General features: G+C 43.1%; 1 non-coding gene across 1 annotated transcript; it reads right to left on the bottom strand.

The window, feature by feature from the left end:
• Window positions 1-1854: 1854 nt before the first annotated feature.
• Window positions 1855-1928, bottom strand: Trnat-ugu. The gene has a single exon. It is a non-coding gene; the product is annotated as a tRNA-Thr (tRNA).
• Window positions 1929-8574: the final 6646 nt, after the last annotated feature.

Below are 8574 nucleotides of genomic sequence, written 5' to 3'. Positions count from 1 at the left end.
TGAGACTGGTGAAACTTTATCGTAGCCGAACCAAAAACGTTGTCCTAAACACGTGGCCGCAAGCGAGTCGTTTGCGAAACAACTGCGAACGTGTGGTTACCTGCCGCCACCGATGTACAGTAGATGTATCTGAAATATTAACTTCTCGATTAATTTCATTGAGCTCTAATTCCGCCCGTGGCCTACCTTACATCTATATCTTCATTTACATCTACACCTATACTCTGCAAGCCACTGTGAAGTGCATGGCAAAGGGTACGTCCCATTGTACCTGTTAGGGTTTCTTCCCGTTCCATTCACTCGTGGAACACGGGAAGGACGATTGTTTGAATACATCTGTGCATGCTCTAATAATTTTAATCTCACATTCACGATCCCTATGTAAGCAATACGTAGGGGGTTGTAGTATATTCTTAGAGCAATCATTTAAAGCCGGCTCTTGAAACTTCCTTGCCGGCCGCTGTGGCCGAGCGGATCTAGGCGCTACAGTCTGGAACCGCGCGACCGCTACGGTCTCAGGTTCGAATCCTGCCTCGGGTATGGTTTTGTGTGATGTCCTTAGGTTAGTTAGGTTTAAGTAGTTCTAAGTTCTAGGGGACTGATGACCTCAGAAGTCAAGTCCCATAGTGCTCAGAGCAATTTGAACCATTTGAAAATTCCTTAGTACACTTTCTCAGGATCGTTTACGTCTATATTCAAGAGCCTTTCAGTTTAGTTCCTTCAGTATCTCTGTGACACTCTCTCATGGATTACACAAACATGTGACCATTCGTGGTGTCCTTCTCTGCATAGGTTCAATTCCCCTCTTAGTCCTATCTGGTACAGGTCCCACACACTTGGGCAATATTCTAGAACCAGTCGCACGAGTAATTTGTAAGCAATCTCCTTAGAAGATTGACTGTACTTCCCCAGTATTCGACCAATAAACCGAAGTCTACCACTTGCTTTACCCACGACTGAACCTATGTCATAATTCCATTTCATATCCTTACAAAGTCTTACACCTAGATACCTGTATGAGTTGGCCGATTCCAACAGTGACTCATTGATATTATGGTCAAAGGATACAATGTTGTTTTTCGTTTTGTGAAGTGCAAAATTTTACTTTTATGAACATTTAGAGTAAGTTATCAATCTGTGCACCACGTTGAAATCATATGAAGATCTCACTGAATATTTATGCTGCTTCTTTCAGATAGTACTTCATTATAGGTAACTGCTGATTTTACTGTAAATACTGTCTGCAAGGCCATTAATATACAACATGAATAGCAAAGGTCCCGATACCCTTCTTTGGGGCACACACAAATTTACTTCTACATCTGACGAGACTCTCCATCCAGGATAACATTCTGTGTCCTCCCTACCAAAAAGTCCTCAATCCAGTCACAAACTTCACTTGATACCCCATACGATCATACTTTCGACAATAAGCGTAGGTGTGGTACTAAGTCAACGGCTTTTCGGAAATCAAGAAATACAGCATCTGACTGTCTGCCTTGATCCAAAGGTTTCATGATGTCATGTGAGGAAAGTGTGAGTTAGGTTTCACATGATCGATGTTTTCAGAATCCATGCTGGTCGGCATTCAGTAGGTCATTCTGTTCAAGACACCTAATTATGTTTAAGCTCAGAATATCTTCTAAGATTCTATAACAAATCGATGTACAGGATATTGGACGGTAGTTTTGTGAATCACTTCTACTATCCTTCTTGTAGACGGTTTTGACCTGTGCCTTTTTCCAGGAACTGAGCTCCGATTTTGTTCGAGGGATCTATGATATTACAATGAAATGAACACCCTTAGCTGCTTACAGACGTTGACATACATCAACGGGGACAGATGAAAATGTGTGCCCCGACCGGGACTCGAACCCAGGATCTCCTGCTTACATGGCAGACGCTCTATCCATCTGAGCCACCGAGGACACAGAGAATAGCGCGACTGCAGGGATTTATCTCTGGCTCACCTCCCGCGAAACCCACATTCTCAACGTATTGTCCCGCACTACATCTATGATAGATTATAGGTAGAAAAGGTGCTAACAGCTGCAAATTCAGTATGGAATCTGATAGGGGAGAGGGGGGGGGACACACCACAGACACTAATGCTTATTTCATTCAGCTTTTCAGTGGTACCAGGCTTAAACTGGGACAATTCTCCTGTATAAAGGAACATTTTAAAACGTAATTAAGCATTTCAGCTTTTGCTTTGCTGCCCTCAGATTCAGTTCCTCTCTCATTCATTGCCGGCCGCTGTGGCCGGGCCGTTCTAGGCACTTCAGTCCGGGACCACGCGGCTGCTACGGCCGCAGGTTCGAATCCTGCCTCGGGCATGGATGTGTGTGATGTCCTTAGGTTAGTTAGGTTTAAGTAGTTCTAAGTCTAGGGGACTGATGACCTCAGATGTTAAGTCCCATAGTGCTTGGAGCCATTTGAATCTCATACACTAGGGACTGGACAATAACTTTGGCGCGACTAACAGCCTTTACATACGACCAGAATTTCTTTGGTTTCTGTCAAAGATGACTTGACAATATTCTGTTACGGTAGTCACTGAAGGCATGACGCATCGCTCTCTTGACAGCCAAACGTGTTTCATTCAGCCTCTCTTTATCTATAGCCCTATGTTTTGTTATACATCTATTTTGCAGTAGTTTCTGTTTCTTTAGAAGTTTATTTACAGGGACTGTATACCATGTAGGTTCCCTCCCATTATGAACTCCTCTACTGGATACATACCTATCTAGTGCGTGGTGGACTTCTCTCTTAAGCTTGAGCCATAGCTCCTCTACACGCTCCTGCCCTGTGCTGGAAGTTTCAAGTTCCTCAATGGGATATGGCACTACATTTTGGTAATCATTTGTGTCGAAACTGCATCTGGGTCACTGATACCAGTTTCGAAGTTGACATCCTCAAAGACGTCAGGTCTGTTTCTTGCCACTAGATCCAATATAATTATATCATGAGTGGGGTTCCTAAGTATCTGTTCTAGGTAGTTTTCAGAGAAGGCATTTAATAAATACATGATGTCTTATTACGCCCTCCACTAACAAAACTGTAATTCTCCCAATTAATTGTCGAGTGATTAAAGTCTCCACCGATGATTACAGTGTGACGGCGAACTTAACGTACAAGAGAAGTGAGGTTTTCTGTTAAGTTTACGGTTACATCAAGAGATGAGTCTGGTGGGCGATAGAAGGATCCAATTATCATTTTATGCCAACCCCTGATACTGAGTCTTGCCCAGACAATCTCACAATTCAGCTTCAGTTTCTATCTCGATGGATTTGAGCTTCTTGCCTCCTGCAACAAATACACCCTCCCATTTCCCATTTGCCTATTCTTTCGATATACACTTAAATTTTCCCCCAAATGTCACTGCACATGTACAATATTAATCGTAAAATCTCCATATTATTTCGCCATGGACCGTGAAACCAATATGAATGGTCAACCCTCGCCCCCTTTTCTTTCCCAGGTCTATGGATCACTTTCTGTAGTAACACCTAGTAAAGTCAAACATAAATGAAGATGCTCTTCAAGATGTGTTTCGTTTCTACATCATTTCACACGAGTGCGAAACTCCTTTTTAGGTGAAAATAAATTTGTTATGGATGTGTTTTGACGTGTACTGCACTGCTTTGTCGACAAGTTGTTAATAATGGCCACTGCAACCACTCGAAGTCACCTATTGTTGGCGAAAGTTTCTTCATTTCCCCTTTGCGGTGTGTCTTTACACATCTGCAATACTGGAGGCTACCTTCCTGTGCTTTGCGGTTCTAACGGTATCTTTAACCACAGGAATGGCGTAAACTTCCTGAGTTTGCTGTGCAACTTGCATCATTAACCACAGGGATAACTTGTAGTTTCTGGCCAGTGTACTGTACGGCAGTGTTCTGGAAAAAAATTCCGAGGCTCTTCTCTGCTTTAGTAGTAATCCGTCCTTCACATAGAACATAAAATAACGGGACGCCGTGTATTGATCGGGACAGGAAGGTAACAACTTCCGCCTGCAGAGGATTTCAGTTTCTCCATTCTTTTCAGTTCATCCATATTGGACTAGAGCAGAGGTGGGAAATCTACAATGCTCCTGCCCTCAGTTCCAAATAAACTTGATATACATACGACATACCACCCTAGGAAAAAAAAACCATGTGGTTAACAACACATTTCAAAAAACATCTAAAGGACTTCTTGCTTTTTCTTCTTCTTTTGGCTTTCATTGATTAGGCCCATCGACCTGTTCTGACCTCAGTTCCATCTTTTAACTGGCCGACCTGTCCCTGTCTTTCTTGTGGTTTTGTATTATAAGGTTAGCTTTGGAGTCTTTGTTTCTTCTATTTTATCGAGCTGTTCCTTCGAGTTTTGTTCATAATCTTCTATTTTGTAATTTACTGCAAAAATATTCAGTTCTTATCTATTGTTTTCGTTATGAAAGCTGCTAGTAAAAATTTCATTTTAGCTGCCTGGTCATGTCTAGACTCTTTCCTCTTCATAACTCATGCTTCACAACCCTATAGCAGAACACAAGCAGTGGGGCTACAGAGGTGCCAAACCACTCTCCATTGTTGCCAGATGTATCCAAGATGGCGGCGATGACGTCATCCAAGATGGCGGTGTTTAGTAGACTTGGAAACAGCACATGACGTCTTCCAAGATGGCGGCCATGACGTCATCCAAAACAGCGGATTTTGGCGGGAAGATAGGTCAATTGGGCTATCTCTACCAACCTAACCCTCCTCCCCTCCCCCAGAAAATGGCCGGGAGTTCAAATTAAATCAGGACAATGCAACACACCTCTACTAACCTAAGATAATGGCGAGAAAATAGGTCACTTTGGCTTCCTCCACTAACCTAAGTCATCCGACTGCCAACTCTTCCTAGGGATTGGCGAGAAAAGGACCCAGCCTGCACTGGGCTGCTGGAGAGAGGAAGGAATGTACTTTATTTATTTTGGAACAATTTATTTGGGGATGGATTTTGAGAGATAGTATATTTATTACACTGATACAAAAAACACACAGCCTACAGACCTGCAAACTACTCCTAAATAATCCATTATAATGCTCTGCAGATGCGCTTGCTAATTGTAAACTGTCGATATAATGCACTTCACAGCCTACAGACCTGCAAAACAGTCGTAAATAATGAAATACATTTATGTCCAGAGAGCCAAACAACTCGTAAATCGTCGAAATAACAATCCATCTAAAAGACTCTGCAAACATGCTTGCTAATCATCAACTCTCGAAATCATGCACCACTCTTTATCTAAGCAATTTGAGGCATTACCACCACCCAGTGTATTCACTATGAGGCCAGAGTCCAACTGACCTAGTGCACAGTACCAACATCAGAGAGCGCTGTCGTCCATTCTGTGGCGTAATCCAAGATGGCGGCCATGATGTCAGCTGATGACACAAGTACCGTTATCCAAGATGGCCGATTTTGGCGGGAAACAGTGTGTTCACCACAAGGTCTGGACCTAGTACACAGTACTGTCACCAGAGGGCACTGTTATCCATTCCGTGACATAACCCAAGATGACTGTCTGGAGGGGAAAATGGCTCAGCCTGCGCTGGGCTGGTGGAGAGAGGAAGGAGTGTACTTTATTTATTTTTGAACAATTTATTTAGCGATGGCTTTGAGATAGTATATTTATCATACTGATACTAAACACATGCTCTGACATGCTTGGGGTCACGCCACACAGACCTGTAAACTACTCCTAAATTACGCTCTGCAGACATGCAAACAACTCGTAAATTACCGAAACAATTGCAGTGCACAGCACACAGACATGCAAACTTCTCCTAAATAATGCAGTACACTGATGTGCAGACATGACCTGCTCACAAAATAGTGCAACAGACACGCAAACAATGTGCACAGCACAGGCACTGCCCGCCGCCACCTGTCCACTGGAGCGCACAAAAGGCTACCGCACACCCTCCCAGAAGCCGGGATACACCGGCAGCCCTAGCAAAGTGACGCACAGGTGCCTGTTTGGGTCCCTCAAGCATGAAGGGGTGGCACCATTGCTCACGCATCCAGACGGGGGTGAAGACCTATTTGCAGAGCGCAGAGGCTCAAATGGCGCGTGTGCATTAACACCACTGCGAGACACTGTCAGACACAAGCCAGTGCGAACCATCACTCTCACGCCGCTATTGACGGCATGTCAAAGTCACCTCTACAGTTAAAGTTCTTTGAGTGTTATACTGATGTTACATGTCTATCTAAAAAAGTGCCAAGTCATCCTCTGGGCTGTGTGCACATCTGTTCACCACTGCTGGTGTGATCCCTCTCTCTATCTGTGGTCCAGCAAAGACCTAATTGTCGAGCGACTCACCCTCGCAGATACTGCAGAAATCTGTTCCAGAATAGCACAGGCAGCCTGTAGCTACATACCATCGCAAGCACATCAAGCAATGTTCTCAATGTCATACTGAAGCCACATTGCTATCTAAAATAAGAACCAAGTCGAACTCTCAGAAATTGTATAGTGCCCCAGAAATACTTAACGTGTGCTTTTGTAGGAGCTTTTGTGATGTATCGGCTTGTATACATGGAAACTCTTGCCTTAACACAATCTGTTTACGAAAATAGTGCAGAATAACATTGAATGCTTTCTTCCTTGCAATCCTAAAAAAATGTTCAAACGTGTGTGAAATCTTATGGGATGTAACTGCTAAGGTCATCAGTTCCTAAGCTTACACACTACTTAACCTAAATTATCCTAAGGACAAACACACACACCCAAACCGAGGGAGGACTCGAACCTCCACCGGGACCATTGCAATCCTAAAGTGGCACCCCGTCCATCACATATTACTCTTCCTGCTTTCAACATACACAAACATTCTCACTGCTATGTAGAGACTCCTATATCCCAGCACAAAGGATGTCTTGTGAATGAGTTGTGCATTATGATTGGCTCTTATCGAATTTACCCACCGAATTACTGATGCCACCAGTGTGGAAGCAGGATCCACCTTTTTTTTTCTTTCTGCAGACAACACTTTCAGTGGCAAAAAAACTATTTTACACAGATCGCCATATTGCATCGACAATTAAACCTTGCATAGTACCCCTACATTTCGTCAAATATTGAAAAACTCTTACTCAATTACACTGCTCTCCCACTGAGGACAGGAGCTTGAACATTAGAGCGCGAAACCAATCTCCAACCCAGCAATACATCCTCGCGTTGTGTGTCGATGTAGTAAACATACAATTCGTATCCTGCGCCATACAAAATCAGCCCTTTTACATCATTTGTACATATACCGCAAAGACAGACAGCACCATATTCGCTCCTTGCAGCACTGGATATTTTCCTGCGAGTCTGGCGGTCATCCACCCCTGACGGGTGACCAGAGCACCCTCAGCGGACCAAAGTCACTCTCACAACTGTTCTACAAATTTGGGCATGTTCCCCCTTGACACAAACACACTACTGTTTCTGATCTAAACCTGCTTCCTTGCTTGCTTTTCTACACCCATCTCCAGACTCTGGGTTTACAAGAACACATGTATTTTCACATGGTCTGCCATGATATTATACCATTTTCGCGGTACTCCCCGATATCAAGCACACAGCAGTATCCTTCCTATCGCTCACACAACATAATTCTGAAGATATAGACTGGAAATTATTTCTCTACAAACCCCAAACTTTAGCGAGATGGACCGTGCTCTAGACCACTGAGTAACTAGAAACTTATCCCATCAGTGAAGACCTTTACGTGATAAAAACTTGAAAAAAAAACAGAGAAAACTGATATTTCCACTCGCGAATACCAATGTCGGTGATGTAGCACATTCCAAATCATCCCTATAATTTACAAGCTCAACTAAGGTGATTCTCATGCCTAGTGAACCAGCAAACATGTCTTCCACAAGCTAGATGAAGACACCACAATTGATCTTCTCTCAACTAAATAAAGGCGCGAAATGTGCAGAAGCAGTCAACCGAACAATATAAATGGGAGGGAATAACGGTCCAGTGCAAACACACCTCCCTATTCAGTCTTCTAAAATTTCTATGTGATCACAAAATTTATCCAACACATACTAAGTATTAGTTTGCTATTCTGTCATCTAGAGGACAACACGCTTAATTCATCTACATTCCTAGACTCTATCAGGCCTCTCCATTTGGACAGCTCTTACCGTTAATGGGAAATGTGAATCAGCCCCGCATAGGTCACAGGTGCTGCATGAAAGCACGCACAGGTAGAATCATCATCTTCAGAAATCGGTCACATATATATTTTATCCCTGTACTTACAACTAAATGTTACGATCATGATCTCAGTTGAACGACATTTGACAATGAGCGAAAAATCGGAAATGCATCCTGCTGATGGCTCTGGAAACAGAAATATCTCTACCTCCCTTATGACTGGGCATAGTCATTCCCTTTTGCACATATCGGAACACAAACACATACTTTACAAGCCTGATGCTCAATGTGAACCTATCACGCACCCCCTACTACTACTAAGTATAATACTTGGCCAATAAATGATTGCAGATGATACAAAATAATACTGAGAGAAAATCAGC

This window comes from Schistocerca piceifrons, chromosome 2, assembly GCF_021461385.2.
Source record: "Schistocerca piceifrons isolate TAMUIC-IGC-003096 chromosome 2, iqSchPice1.1, whole genome shotgun sequence".
Classification (NCBI taxonomy): Eukaryota; Metazoa; Arthropoda; class Insecta; order Orthoptera; family Acrididae; genus Schistocerca; species Schistocerca piceifrons.
Note: the sequence above shows the minus strand (reverse complement) of the source record. Positions and strands in the feature narration are given on the sequence as shown.